We start from the raw sequence: 17039 nt of genomic DNA, 5'->3' as shown, positions 1-17039 counted from the left end.
GTTGCCACACAAGGCTCCAGATTACACATTAGAATTATGCACATACATCTCACTCTGTTACTGTACACACTCTGACCACAGCTTAACAGGTTGGGGTGCAAATGGGACATGCGTGACTTCTTAGTCACATAAGGTATTGGGGATTTGCTAGTGTGCCAGGTTTGTTGTCATAGATGTGTGTCAATCAGTTGTATTTCCTGTTTGCTGTCTATACATCTGGGATCATCCCACTGATTTCCCAGGGGGACAGGTTGATGGCATTAGATATGGGCCACTTTAATAGACAGTCTGGACATATCTGTACAGTTGTGGTGTATAATTCTGTATGCAGACTACTACCACTGGCAGGATTCAAACCGTGGCTGTGTGTGCTAATAAAACAACAGTTCACATCTCAGTTGCACGTGTTATTTGGGTTTTGTTGTCTGTATTTCCCCTGTTTACTGTCTGTGTGTCTCTCAGTTGTACTAAATGGCCTCTGGGGATTATACCTGTCATATACAGGTATTCCTACACATTCACATTATGGTGCATGGTGTGGATAACAGTGCTTAATACTACAGTACTATTACATGATTGCAAATCTACATTACCATATGATACCAGAATATACACATACAGTCCAGCAGTTAGACCTGTTTTGTCAGGGTATTACACTTTTATTGCCATACTAACAGTATGAGACTCTTCCTGCCATATTCTCTAGTGTATGCAGTACTTGCCTTGAACAATACAGGTTTTATACTAGCGACTATTTTACTACTACTTTTATTCTTATTTCCTGTGACAGTAAAAGCATGAGTATTACTAACCTCCCTTGTGTCACAATCGTGCCAGGTGGCAGATGTGGGCCTCCTGGTTCACGGCCGCTCCATTGCAGCTATGGGGGACATAAAAGGAATATTTAGCCATACCTATCCATGATATACCTGAGCTGGTAATTATTAAACAGGTAGTGGACTGACACTTACACATGGCTGGGACATCCCCTGATGCTCTAGCCTCTTGGAGCCACTCCTCCAAGAGGTCCCCCTTCCACCGATTCAGGTCGGCATAGTGGTGCCTGACCTGCTCATCAGTTCGGGGTATGCCAGTGCCACTGCTGAGGTCGCAGGTGAAATGGTCCCAGGACTCCGCCTTATATTGGGAGCCCTGGTACTGGACCTGCAGCAGTCTCTGTGCATGGTCTTTAACTAGGAGTCCAGCCATGACCTTGGACTCCTGGATGCACCAGCGTTGTGCCCGGAAGCACACTCTTTCTCCCCTTACTGCCATAGTGCCTGCAAGAGGAAGCTGCAACCAGTTATGAGTTGTATTCCTGCCTCTTGGGTTTAAGTAGGGCTGATTTTCCGCACTTTTCCATGATTGGCTGGTTTTGAAAAGGCTAAGCTATGGGCAAACCTACTTACCTAAGGTTGGCATTGTTTAAAGGGGTATACCACTGGGCACAAAGAGTTAGCTGGTATATACATTGCACACACCTCCAGAGCTGGCCTGTGCAATGCTTGGTGTTGCCTACAGTAGACATTCATTATAATGCCTTTTTAGCATTGTGTTATTCTTCATTACACCTTATATGTATGCCTGGTAGCCATGATTAATGTGCACGTACAGTCTGTGGGGTCCTTGTGTTTTATTGGGGACTTCGACAATCTATTACAATTACACCTCACATCTGGGCTTACTGCTGTACTCTAGCTCACATATTTATGTTATGTAGTCAGTTATGGCATATATGACTGTATACTGATGCCTTTCACAGATTCAGTTTGGTTATACTATGGTGAGGACATGTTTACTACTACCTCATGCTTTTGCACTTCTGTGATAGCTTGGTGGATAGCTACTGGGACTATGGTGTATAGGGTCCTGGGTTTGAGACCTTTATGGCTGTTTATTTTGTTGCTGGACAGACAAAGGCCCATTGGATACAGAGTGATTAAGGCATTTTAAAACAGTTGTAAGCGGGTTTGGGTGGGTTTGGCGGTGGTAAGCACTGCTTATTTCAGATTACAGTTTCTTACACTCAGTTTGCTTCTACTTTGCTTAATCTGTGTAGACAATGCTTACCACTGCACAAACACACTTAAACATGCTTACTAGTGCTTACATATGCTTACTACTGCTTATCTGTGCTTACACCTCCTTACTACTGCCTTATTCATTATGACACTGACTTTTCACATGTGCATTTTCTGCAGTGATCCAGTTCATAAATATATGTTATTTAGTGGGTTTTGCAATAAAAATATTGGTTTTACCATGCAAAATAGACTGTGCTGCAGTGGGACTTGAACCAGGAATGCCTGCTAGTTAGGTGAATGTTCTGCCCACTACACTATTGCTGTGCTGTTTTATATGCATATATCTTCCTTGTTACCCTCTTCAGCCTTTTTAGCTGCTTTAACTGTAGCTAAGCAATGGGCACACCCACGCACCTATGGTTAGCTGTATTCGGATTTAAAAAAAAAGGGATTTCTTCTTTTGATTTTTCTGTCATGTGGCTGTTGTACACATGGGGGACTGTTGGTGGGGATATGCGGATACCTATGAGCGGTCTCACTCATATATTTTCACTTTGTGCTGTCTTACATTGCAGGGGTGTGTTAATTCTGAGAGCTCTGCACTCAGACACTTCCCTTGCACTCATACACGCTCTGTGTAAGCTTAGGAGGTCGGGCAGCATGTCTTCATTAATATGCATGGCATGCTGCTGTCCTCCTTCTACACGGGTGCTGCCATGCAGGACTAAGCTAGTCCTGCATGGAAGATTAGTGAATCCCGGGGAATGCCTTTGAAATTTGAGGCAACACAACATTTTGGACCTGTTGAACTCTGTCTTTTTACTCATTTACACCTTTCAGAGTTAACCCACCACTCTTGTTTTACTCAATCTGTTGATCATTTTTGTTCTTGGTAGAAGTGGACAGACAAAAACATAGAAAATAAAAGCAGCAGTATTAAAAAAAACAATGGTGGGACTGGGACAGATCCCCATTCCCAGTGTAATCTGGTACAAGAGAGACAGCAAGTTGTAACGTACCATGCTGTTCAAGTTATTCTGCATCCGCTTACACAAAAATTGTTTCACTAAGATGCTAATATGTGGCCTTTCAAAGTTAGTCTTGTTGTTTAATATTTTGTCTGTTCTTCAATTTGCATTTAAAAGTTGTTATCCCAAAATTCCATTGGAGTTGGTGGGGTTGCACAATTATGTATGCGAATTTTATGTTAATCAATGTACAGATTTTTGGCCAGTTGTACCTATGTTTCATGGGTCTTTGTCCAGATTTTTGATAATTCCAGGTTGGGAGGTGTGTCCATATCTCAGTGTTTGTTAAAGCTTTTAAAACTGTCCACCCCAACGAAAAATTTGTAAATAATTTAATTAATTAATCAATCAATTAATTAATTAATTAATTAAAATAAATAGGAACTAAAGCATGAGATGCATGCAAAAACAGAAATAATTAATTACAGAAGCGAAGAAAAATTAGTTCCTCTGACTAGAGTGATTCTGTCTCTCACTCATACAAGCACATGTGATTTTTTTTATAATGATGGCATAGGAACAATATTCTACAGAATTGCTAAACATTATTATGTTGATATGATATAATCTGTTGTTATTCTAAACAGTCTTCAGCAAAGGAAGTGCTCAAGTGGGAACACTGGTGGTCAGCTACACTGGTGATCAACTACTCTACTAATTGCCACTCATAAGAGCAATCAAGAGTGTGAAATTGCTGATCTTTTCCATGGTGTACTGGGGATTTCTCCCTTCTTTGTGAGGGTGTAATGTCATAGTTGGTATATATAAGTCACAAGGATGTCAAAGGTGCAGCCCTCGCCACATTAAATGGTGCAGAAAGGGACTTGCTTCCCTGTAAAAATACTTTTTACTTTTGCTTTTCTGTTTCATTATACTGTCTGTATTCCTAGGGTTTTTCTTATTTGTGATTAAACTTTTGTAATTCAGTCACAAGTGAGCTGGTATCTAGTCAGGACTATTCCTGTTATAAGCAGGATAGAAACATACATTATGAAAGGAGAATCATAAATCATCCAAGATTAAGAAAGTTCTGTTAGCAAGATATCTATTGATTGTGTGGCAGTAAACAGTGAGTTTTATAATTGTAAAAAAAAAATATTTGGCTCTCATCACAGTCAACTGCACTGTTAATAACTCAACAGCAAAGGAAAGAGTCCTCGCTGCATAAAATCACATTTTTATTGTCCATTTGTAGCTCAGTTTTTATCTCCAAGCATTGAATGTCAATATGAAAAAGATGTAGTCCTTTATAAATTTAAATTATTTATATATTTATTGATTTATTTTTAATTCTGTATTTGTTTACTTATATTGCTTGGACAAATCCCTGTAACTGAATTTGCAGGTGATAATTAGTGAAGACTTGAGGAGGTAGTTATAATAACCAAAGGAAATCTGACCAAGACACTTGTGGAAATTTCCCTACTCTTCTTCTGTATTTTCTATTAATTATCAATGCACATCTGAAATGCAATCAGCTTGTGCAGAGGTAATACCTTATTTGAAAGTTAAAACCTCAGGAGTGCAGCGGCTCTATTATGTTAAACAACAGTGTCAGTATTAGTATATGAATTCAAGTAATGGTGTGGGAAAATAATTTACAGCTGTTGGATGTTGCTGACAGTTAAAGGCAAGTATGTTAACTGCTATTCCATTTGATAGCATCAGACATAAAAATATTGACTGTTGATGCACATTGATGTGTTATTTTAGAACAGTACTGCGGTGGTGGTGCTGCGGTAGCGTTGTTGCCTCATAGCAAGACGTGATTTCATTCGATTCTCAGCTAGAGCGTCTTCTGTGTGGAGGCATACGTGAATGGGGCATGCCTTCGTTGAAGGTTGTGCATCAGGGCTGGTAACCCGGTACGTAAAAATCCACTACCAATTATTAGCGGACCAGAGTTCTGCTGTGGCGACCCCTAACCGGGAAAAAGCTGAAAGACACAAACAAACTGTGGCTATGTCACATGACTTCACATTATGGTAAGAGAATCATAAGTCATCCAAGAGTGTGAAAGATCTATTAGCTAGGTATTTGTGGTATGTATAATAGTTAACTGTGAATTTCTATTAGCCTTTGCAAGAGTAAAAAAATATGTCAGTTGCATTATTGATAGATAAACATGAGGTGTATTCCTTTTGCTCAATCGATACAGAGAAAACTGATCACATATTTTACAAGCGAACAAGGTATTGCTTATCTTTTTTCATTATAGTTATGAACAGCTTTGATACTGCTGTAATACAAATGCTGAATCTGCTACCATATAACCATCATGCAACTTCTCTCTGATATCCATGAATACCTAAAACGATCAGCATCAAGCATTTTATTAATCCTGCACTGCTGTAATACAGTTATGCTGAAAGCAACTTCCCTGTTGACAACATTAAAAAAAAAAAAAAAAAAGCAACAGTTGAAATTGGTACAGCCACTAACTTGTAATGGAAATCTTTCCATAGTTTAAACTATAAACTTTTTATATTGCTTTTTTAAACATGTTAAGAATAAGCTTTCCCACACAGAAAACCCAGATTGATGGTCTTGAATTATATAAAACAACAAATGGCCTGTAGTCAGAAAAACTTTGGTGAGTACCTACTGGCAGTTCAATATTACTGCCTTCATTGACAGCTAACACTTAAATAAAAAAAATCATTTAATTAAAAATAAATCCACTAACGATATATGGCGGTCAAGGATTATATATCTTTCTGCACAGCTGGAGCACCAGTGAGCTGTAATTTAGAATGTTAGATGTTGGTCAGGCGGTAGCCAAGGCCGCTGTGACAGCCATGTTGTGAGTTAGAATAAGGACCTGAGGAACAGCACACAGCTTGAATTAGAAGCTAAATTTACAGGGTGATTTTTACTGAGAAGAAACAAACATTTGCAATCAAAACTATGAATTTTAGATGGATTGCCTTCACTTCCCCTAAAACTCATTTCCCTGACAATTAGTATTGGCAGTGTGTAGAGCACTGCAAGGCAAGTAAAATGAATGTGTCCTTTTCCCCAGTGTAGTGCGACCCTGGAGTTAGTATATATAGTTGGGGAGGTGTGGGGGGCACAACCCCTTTAGATATGTATTGAAATGTAGACATTGGTGCAAGTAAAATCTGATAATCACAAAAATAATCAAACTTTGTTGAAGTTGCCATTGGTTGGTTTCTGATTTTAAGGCCATCTAAAGTTTTACTGAGGGCAGAGGCAGAAGTCAATTCATAAAGTTCTATCCGGTCAGACTGATGAAATATAGCACTGATCAAAAGGGGATTGATATGTTTATGTAATGTGATTTAGGATCGGAGTAACAGTCATTATAAAGATTTAAAGAAATGGAGATTAGATTTCTTTATTTCAGAAGCATAAGCTGCAACTAACTCATATTCATTAACTCACATGTACAACTTAAAAAAAAACTGGAGAAAGAAAGCTGTCATGTTTCCTCCGCTTTAACCCCTGGATTCAGCAAGCTCTGCACGGCATGCAGAAATAGTGCAGGAGCTGATGGAGGCAATATGGCTGCCGTGTGATCCAGAAATAAGCTCCAGGGATGTGCACAAGCGCTTCTGCACTATTCCTTCATGGACAGAGATCCTGAATGCAAATTACCCCATTTGCAGATGAAAACCATGCAAATGAGGTGAATTTGCAATCCAGGAAGCTGTCAGCTGGCCGTCCAGGACTAGTGTACTGTGCAGAAATGTACTCAGTTAGTAACCGAGTACATTTCTGCAAACAACAAAATGGAGCCATGACAGCTCCAAATAAAGGGTGTATAGTATGTGTAAAGCATGCCAATGGCCAAATATATGGCCATTGGCATGGAAAACAGTTGACAAATTAAAAAAAATATATATTTTTTTAGCCGATTTCGGCTGTTTAAGCATAGGGCAGCGGCTCACAAACTGGATCGGGCCGAAAATAAAAAAAAAAAAAACCCTGAAATAAGCATTGTATCAAAAATCACTATTTTGACATTATACTCAATGGCAGGAGGCAGACAATATATCCAGTGAATAGTGTTGCTAAGGGGGAAGGCTCAGTTTGGGACATGTAACTATGCACTAGCAGCAATACTATGCAAATGAGGGGAATGATACTGAATCCCAGATTGCCCCTCAATGGTAGCCAGCACCCAACAGTGTAAGTGCAGGAATACTATGGTGCAAGCCTAAGAGCAAGCTGACATCATGGTGGGGTGTAAGGCATACTGTAAGCTTATTGGAGCCCTGTGGCTCGGGTTTGCACTTAGCTTAGCAGAGCTAAGCAAGGGTGTGTGTCTGAGACTCCCTAGCACTCTTTACATTGCCTAAACGGTTATGCACGCTGCGCACCATGTTTTAAAGGGGAAAAAAAGGAAACCAGGAAATAGCAGATCTGAGCACTGTGTTTGCGTGGCATTCCCCGAGCTTAATCAGGTAGGCAATGGGAAGGGAAAACTGAGGTAGGAAGGTAATCTAGGAGAGCTTGCACAGCTGGCAGGTGAAATGTATCAGAATCAGCAAATTACACAGGCAGCAGCCCAGCCCAGCACACCACTATAAACGATGCAAACACATTTCCCTCTGGTTTTTCCCACAAACTCTACACCACTGGTGTACACAAGCAGGGAAAATTTAACAAACAAAAGCAACAAAATGACAGGAGCTGCAGCAGCTATCATACATCAACATGTGGAAGAGGCTGAGGGTGGTGAGGATGAGAATGCTGTCGACAACTCACAGTGAGGAGAAGGAGAAGAGTGTACAGACCCAGGGTAACCTACCAGGGTCTAAATGAGTTGGAGATAGTGGAGCATTATAGGGTGGACAGGGACCTCCTACAGCAAATTGTTGAGCTGTGCCGGCCACACCTCACACACAGAACTAACAGAGGGGAAACCCATCATAGTGGATACCAAGGTATGTGTAGGCCTAAAAATAGTAGCAACAGGTACCTTCCATAGGCCAACTTGGGATATCATGGGGATCTCACAGGCATCAGCATCCAGGGTACTGCACCAGCTCTAGGATGCCATATCAGCACATGCCGGTGAGCATGTATATTTCCCCAACTCCCGTGAGGTGTTGACCAGCAATATGCATCTCTTCCACCAAATAGCAGAATAACCAGAGGTGGTGGGTGCTATAGACTGCACACACATAAGCATCAAAGCACCAACCGGTGAGCGGGGTAAGGTCTACATCAACCGAAAGGGATTCCCCTCCATCAACTGCCAGGTCGTGTGCGATGCCCAGGGCATTATAATGAATGTGAGTGCTGGCTGCCCTGGAAGCTATCACAACTCACACATCTGGCAACTGATGCAGCTGTACCAGAGATTTGCCAGTGGGGACATCCCTCACGTTAACCTAGTGGGGGATGCTCATTACACAGTAGAGCGGTGGCTGATGACACCCATCAGAAAGGCACACACACCCGAACATGAATTCCATAATGAGGCACATGCACAGACCAGAATCAAAATAGAGCGTGTGTTTGGGATGCTCAAGTCACAGTTCCGGTGCCTGGACACATCCAATGGAGCCTTGCAGTACTCAAAAGCTACATCTGCCCAAATTTTCATTGTATGTGCCAAGCTACACAATATGATCCTGCTGAAACAGCTGCAGGAGGAACAGCACAAGGCAGGGCCACACAGCCCGCCACCATTGCCAAGGCCTGCACAGGTACAGAGTGACTCAGAGGAGGAATAACCTGAGCCTGCCCCAGTAGGCAGAAGGAGGAGTGCCCAGTATGCCCAAGCCTTGGCAAAGAGGCAACGCGTAGCACATATACTGACACAGCAGGGAACCAGAGAATGACACCTCTCTCTGACTCGCACATACAGTAAAAGGGATGCCAAGCATAACACTACCTGTGCTTAACCATGTATAGGGAATGTACTATGTGCATCTGACATAGTCAGCCCTCCAGCACCATCCTCAATATTGGCACAGCCACAAGGTAAGTCACTCTCCCTATCAATTGCCGAATGAAGTAGTATGTGTTGTTACTTGTATCTATGGCATGGATGTGAGCATGAAAGGTAATCGGGTGGTTGAATGGGATGTCAGCAGATAGTAGACACCTATAGTGGCAGCATGAGATCTGTAACACATATTAGTGTCACCATAGTAGCCAGTACTAGACAAGGTGACAAATCTCACTGCAGGAAATGTGCTGGGCCATAGGTGTGTCCATAGGACAAACACATGCCACTCAGGGTGGCTCACATACCCAACAACAGTCTCAGCTAGCAGCACAGGTGTAGACAAACACAAACAAAGGCTGTGCTAAGACCTCTGATTGATGACTATGGGGAACACCCCCCAGACCTACACAGACAGACTATAACAGGTCAGGTAGTGGGATGTTAGTTCTAAAGGTTAAGAAGTCAGAAACTGAAATGTAGGTCAATCAAACCTAAGACCTGTAGTACAATGATATGCCTCTAGTCAGCATGATAGGTTAGAATACAGAATGAAATGGAGTACCTGAAATACCAGTACATTCATAGCAAATGTGTACAAGTGTCAGGTGTGCCCTCCCCAAATCCTATGTAGAACTGTATTAACAGTCAGGTGTGCCTCCCCGCAATCCTATGTAGAAAGGTAGTAACAGTCAGGTCTGCCCCCACAATGCTGTGTAGAAATGTAGCAACAGTCAGGTGTGCCCCCCACAATCCTATGTAGAAATGTAGTAACAGTCAGGTGTGCCCCCCCCATCCTATGTAGAAATGTACTAACAGTCAGGTGTGCCCCCTCACAATACTATTTAGAAATGTGGTTCATAGGTTCATAGGTTCGTACTAGGCTATCTGCCCTAGGGCATTTATAAGCCTAGCCAGAAAGTGTTTGGCTTTCGCCACCCATTTTAAATTTAACAGTGACACAGAAGTGATACCCGGGGTAAACCTACGATCTCCCATCCACTCATCAAGATTCCTCTTGAAGAGAGTCAATGAGGGACTCTGCCTAACCTGGACTGGGATTTTATTCCAGAGTGAAGGGAGCCTCTGGGTTATGAATCTGTCCCTCCAGCATGTCCTATTTATTTCAGTGCTGAGGTTCAAATCTCTCGAGCGCGTATCTCGATGGGATTTGGATTTTCTGAGGTGCAGCATGTCCATTAATTCTGGGTTGGACATGGCTTTATACGTCAGGCACAGATCGCCTCTGAACAGGCGGTATGCTACTGAGTAGAGCTGGAGTTTCTTTAACCGGGCAGCATATGGCATCTGTTTGAGCCGTTTGATCCTCTTGGTGAGGTACTTTTGGGGTCTTTCCAGTTGCTGCAGGTGTCTGGTAAGGTACATCCCAAAAGGGGCATTGTACTCAATTATGGGCCTGATGAGGGATGAGTAAAGAGGCACGATGACCTCCCCTGATCTAGATGTGAATCCCTTCATGATTAGGTGGGCTATATAGAATGTTTTTCTAACCACTTTGGCCACGTGGTTGTCAAATGAGAGATTGCTATCAACTTGGGTCCCCAGGTCCCTAATTACTTCTTCTGTACTTAATGGATTTCCACCTATGTGGTAATTTGTGGGCACTTTGTTTTGCCAAAGGGATGACTATACACTTTTGGCATTTAGCTTGAGGCCATGGCTCTGGCACCAGTTGTCTGTTTCTATGAGGCCCTTTTGGAGGATGCTTGTGTCGGCTGGAGAGTTGATTATGGCACCCAGTTTGCAGTCATCTGCGAACTTGGTCAGCCACAGTCCTTCCGTGTTGGCCTGTACCTCCGAGAATATATACCAAACAAGAGAGGTCCCAGGACTGAGCCTTGTGGGACACCACTTGTAACTGGTTTGGAGTCTGACATGGCTCCAGCAATTCTAACCATGTGGGTTCTGTCCTTGAGCCAGTTTGCAATCCATCTAGTGACATAGGGGTTTATATTTAAGCTGGTGAGCTTATCTATAATGCCAGTGGGGTATTGTATCGAAGGCTTTGCGAGGTCCAGGTAGGCTGTGTGGACCACTTTCCCTCGTCAATGGCCTTGGTGACTGTTTCAAAGAAATCAACCAGGTTTAAGAGGCAGGATCTGCCCTTAACAAAGCCGAACTGGGTAGGATCCAGTGTTTGTAGGTCCCCAATATCTTTATTTATGAGGTCCATGATGATCCTTTCCATAGCTTTGCAGACCAAGCTAGTCAGGCTTATGGGGCGATAGTTTCCAGGATCCGTTGAGGCACCACCTTTATGGAGAGGGACCACTGTTGCTGTACGCCACTCTTTGGGCACATATCCTGTAGTAAGGCTGAGATTGAACAGTAGTTTTATGTTTGGGTTTAGCTCTTCTTTGAGTTCATGTAGGACGAAGCCTGGACACCATCTGGTCCCATTGATGCTGTGTTTTTGCTTTGGAGAGGCGGCTCTTACCTGAGCATCTGAGATGTCAGGGGCAGCACTCTGCTGGGATAGATATTTGCCCTTTGGTGGGAGGGAGAAGTTTGCTGAACCTGTCAGCTAGGATGTTGGCAATGTCTGTGGGTTCGGTGTATTTTTGTCATTTTGGACTAATTCTGAGCATATCTGGGAATTACCACCCAGGTTCCTAACATAACTAAAGAAAGCCTTGTGATTATCCTTAGTGTCCTGTGCAATTTTTCTCTCAAAGCTGGCCTTAGACAATTTTATGTGTGCCCGTAGTTTTTTGCTAATACTGATCAGTGATGCCTTCCCTTCTTGGGATTTTGCTTTATCATTTAGTAGCTTCCTCCTTCTATTGTATAGTTTGTTTATGGCTGGGGTCCACCAGACAGGACGTCTGCCTTTGGAGGACTTGGTCTTGGTTTTATTTGGGATCGCATGATCCATGCATTCCTGAAGGTGTTCATAGAATGCGTTTATAAAGGATTCTGCGGTCTGGGCCGTATTTTCCACAGGCCCGGGGGCTTTGAAGGATTCCACCTCAGTTTTGAGGAGTGTAAAATTTGCTTTAGAGAAGTTTTTCACTGTGGTTTTCTGGGCAGGGGGTGGGGTCGGGATGTGAATATCCAGTGAGATTAGTTTATGGTCTGATCTTACCAGTGAGGGATACACTTCTGGTCTGGAGCATAGAGTCCCCATGTTGGTGATGAACAGGTCCAGTATGTTTCCCCTCTTGTGGGAGTGGTAACAAGTTGTTCCATAGCATTTGAGTTTATAAATTCTAGGAACCTTTGGGCTAGGGTGTTGGAGCTAGAGTAATGCTCCCAGTCTATGTTTGGGTAGTTGAAGTCGCCCAATATAATGGTGTTTGGAGAGACCTTCATATTTTCCAGTGTTCTCAGGAAGGCCGAGTGGGGTTCCTGGGTTTGGGAGGGTGGTCTGTAGCAGGCTATAAACTGAAAGGCAGTTTTACCCACTGTTAGTTGCACATGGATAGTCTCTGATGCTTCGTGCTTTGCCACCAACCTGGAGGTGTGGGTATCTTTGATGAATATCGATACTCCCCTCCTTTTGTGGTTCGTCCAAGTTTTGGGGCAAAAGCATGGTATGAGGTATAACCTGGTAGTGCTGGGGTGTTCTCGGGAGCCCTGAACCAGGTTTCTGTTACTGCACAGATATCGATGTTCTCCATGCTAAGGAGAGTTTCGAAAAGTGCATCTTGAGGTTTAGACTTCTGGCGTTGAGTAGCATTACTCTTAGTTTCTTATCCCTTGTGATACCTATGGAGGTGGGTTTGTCTTTTGAGCCTTGCCTAAAAAAGGCACTATGGGGGTAGCAAGAGCCTTTGCCAATATCTGAAAGCCCAGGGGTGACAGGTGCAAGCCATCCCTAGCAGTCAGGTGTGCCCCCCCAATCCTATGTAGAAATATATTGACAGTCAGGTGTGCCCCCTGAATCCTATGTAGATACGTAGTAACAGTCAGGTGTGCCCCCTGAATCCTATGTAGATACGTAGTAACAGTCAGGTGTGCCCCCCTCACAATCCTATGTAGAAATGTAGTAACAGTCAGGTGTGCCCCCTCACAATACTATTTAGAAATATGGTAACAGTCAGGTGTGCCCCCCAATCCAATGTAGCAATGTACTAACGGTCAAGTGTGTCCCTCCAGTCCTATGCAGAAATGTAGTAACAGTCAGTTGTGCTCCCCCAATGCTATGTAGACACATAGTAACAGTCAGGTGTGCTCTCCCAATCCTATGTAGAAATATAGTAACAGTCATGTATGCCCCCCAATCTATGTAGAAATGTAGTCACAGTCAGATGTGCCCCCCCATCCTATGTAGACACGTAGTAACTGTCAGGTGTGCCCCCAATCCTATGTAGAAATGTAGTAACAGTCAGGTGTGCTCCCTCAATCCTATGTAGACAAATAGTAACAGTCAGTTGTGCCCCCCCCACAATCCTATGTAGAAATGAAGTAACAGTCAGGTGTGCCCCCCCAATCCTATGTAGAAATGTAGTAACAGTCAGGTGTGCCCCCCAATCCTATGTAGACATGTAGTAACAGTCAGGTGTGCCCCCCCACAATCCTATGCAGAAATGTAGTAGCAGTCAGGTGTACCCCCCCAATCGTATGTAGAAATGTAGTATCAGTCAGGTGTGCCCTCCCCAATCCTATGTAGAAATATAGTAACATGTATGTGTAGGTATAATAACAGTGGAGCACAGATTACCTGAGCTGGTCAAGGTAGCAGGATAGATTTTAGCATGTGTATAATATACAGGTCTATGCATGTTAGGTTGGTATGTGTTGTATATTGTGTGAGAGTGGTCAGTATGTATGCATGGTGAGGTTTGTCCTGGTGGTCATTGCCCAGTACTGCTGATGACAAGGGCAAGTTCTCACAACTGCAGTGTCAAACACAATGCTTCCCAGTATAACTCATTCCAGCAGTAAGCCATAGTAAATGTTTGGAAGTAATATGTGTCATCATCTGAAAGATGGGCATGGCATGAATGTCGGCCCAGATATACAGGCAGTACACAGGGGGAAGTACCCCAGAGAGAGACAGTGTATAATATATAACATGGACCAACATCAAGTTACTGCTGTGATGAGATGATAACTATAGGGACCATGTCAGATAATGTTTGCATAATGTATGGAAGAGGATAGAAGTATAGAGGGGGGGTGGGAGCATGGGCGGCATGGAGTGTGTGAAGTCCGAAACTCAGCCATGTGCACATACTACCCCTGGCTGCAAACACAAGAATGGGTGGGTAGAAACCTGCTCATAAACCACAATGTGTAGGGGTAATGTCCAGAATTATGACCCCTGCCTCTGGGTAACCTGTGTGAATCTGTACAGCTGTGAGGTATGGCTATAGCAGGATATGGCCATACTGTCACTTCAATGGATGTACAATCATGGGATCCTCTGCCACCACTGTACCAAGGTGCTGAACCTTTTACACAGACCCAGCAGCAAGTGTCTGCAGCTTTCCCTCCAGAATGGCATGAGTATGCAAGAATATGTAGGCAGCTTACCACAATACTGGACACAGATGCATTCACCCTGTGTTCCCCAGGACATCACTGCAAGTAAATATGTCTACCTGACAGTACTTGATGACATAAAACATCACAGTGTATAACAATACATATGTCTGAATATCTCTGCTAACACCAGGACCATGTAGCAGAAGCAGCACAGACACAATTACCTACAGTAACCCACTATCCTTTGCCCATTTTGACTCCATAATGTCAACTGATCTACAGATATCCTGCAGAAACAGTTTGCTAGCTGTAGGCATAGAACACAAAAGTCTGCAAAGGAGTACAAACTACCTGGAATGTAGTCACACATTCAGTACAGAAGGACATACTGGGCATGCTCACACACTTGAAGAAATGCATCCCATGTCTGGCAACAACAGTGGACCATACATATCTGACAGTCGCAGATGTTAGTGCATACACTCCTCAGTACACAACAGTCATGCTTTGCACACACATTGGATAGGAATACACACATATATCCAAGGACAACACATTATAATAGGTCAAAAGTATACATACATAGATGTGTGGAAGAGAGTGACAGTGTCAAAGAGCATTCCATCATGAGGCCTGTCCCACCCAGCACAAATCCAATTGGCTGAAACAACATGATGTGCAAATTTCAATCACCGTAGACATTTGCCTCTGAAATCCCTCAGCACTATAGTGTCTGTGGAGCTAGTGCTAACTGTGCAACATGACTGTACAAGTCAGTAGTCATCTACCAGTTGTATGCACGTACTTGTGGAATATAAACCTGTGTGTGCCTAAGGGTGGTGTTTCTGCCTCTAGATGAATGGTTTATGGCTGATGCACACACACGGCAATGCCCATTGTCCTACTATGCAAGCCTGCTGCTGTCTTCACCTTAAAATAGACCTTTGGGGTAACAGTAGACCAGTCATCTCTGTGGTGTGTCCTATAACTGAGTAATGCTGTAGTGTGATGTACTAATTAGGTAGGAGTTCTAATCTCAGATATGGCAAGTGTGTGTCTGTGTGTGTTTGTCTGTGTAGGGATCAATGCTTTTTAGGCCAGTCACACTCACTACAATTTCAAATGCCCTACTTTGGCAAGCCTGCTGAAATGCCCTACTTTGGCAAGCCTGCTGATGTCATTCACTTTGAAATACATCTTTGGGAAAAGAGTAGCCCAGTAATCTCTGTGGTGCATCCTATAACTGTGTAATGCTGTAGTGTGATAAACTGCTTAGATAGTAGTTCTATTCCCAGACACGGCAAGTGTGGGTGTTTGTCTGGTTAGGGTGCAATGCTTTTGAGGCCATTCACAGTCACTACAACCCCCATTGCCCTTCTTTGGCAAGCCTGCTGATATCATTCACTTTGAAATACACCTTTGTGGAAAGAATATACCAGTAATCTCTGCGGCATGTGCTATATCTGCATTATGATATACTAATTAGATAGGAGTTCCAATCGCAGACACGGCAACTGTGAGACTTGGTGTGTGTGTGTGTGTTTGTCATTCGTATCTTGTGTAGAGGTGGCTGTGAGTGTGTAATAAATGGACTCATTGTGGAGTGGGTCTTGCATATTTCTTGTATGGTGGGCCTATTATATGTCACAATGTCCACCTTACAAGGATAGCAGATGTCAAATAGCAGGGATGCTGGGTTTGACAAGCCAATACCCTACATGTGACATCAAGGCCTGGCAAACAATTTAGGCAATCCTTGAATTACCCACAGAACACTCTCAACCCATGTCTCATACACAAACACACTTGGTTAGGCAGCAACCACTTTGTTGGTAGTTCTCTGCATATTGCCCACAGATAGTAACCATGGTGTGATTGCAGCAGACTACTGAGGGCATGGCACCCTGTCCCATCACTACAATAAGCACATAATTGCATACAGTGGTCCATCACTATGTTCCCCACTGGATGCCTGCAACAACTGTAGTGTCATCAAATATAATCTGCAAAGAACATACCATACCTTAAACATATGCCCTGTATGGACAGATGCCACTGACACCAGGGAATACCTGTATCATGCTGTCAATGTAGGTGCAGGGTCAACCTGGTGTCCATTGCCAGTTCCCACCATATGAGGCCAGGAATGGCACATCTGATGATAAAAATCTGTATACATAACATGCCCCAGACACCCTAGGTACATGTCCACATGTCACAGAACATGCATGTGGGACGTGTGCAAAATCCAGACACCATCCATGTCATGGACTATAGAACACATACATGGCAAGCATTGCACAGCACTGGCCACCCACAATAGTAACCCAGATGACTGGAAGGTGAATACAATAGCCACCTGTGTGGGCCAATCCAGATATTACACCTCTGAACCACACTGCAGACTGTTTTCATGTGGTCTGATGCCAAGGCATACCTTTTACTTAGCCTTGTACAGCCTTCTGGCACAGTCAACCACTACACACCTGTGAAGCAATGCACCCATGCATGTCAGTACTGGCAACCTGTGTCTTTGTGTGGCGTATAATTATTTTGACCCCATTCACACTCACTACACCGCCTTCTGATGTCAGACATCTTCACATACCCTTTACC

The sequence above is a fragment of the Protopterus annectens genome, chromosome 5.part0 (genome assembly GCF_019279795.1).
Source record: "Protopterus annectens isolate FY-2018-M chromosome 5.part0, PAN1.0, whole genome shotgun sequence".
NCBI lineage: Eukaryota > Metazoa > Chordata > Ceratodontiformes > Protopteridae > Protopterus > Protopterus annectens.
The sequence above is the reverse complement of the archived record's forward strand: the minus strand, read 5'-3'. Positions refer to the sequence as shown.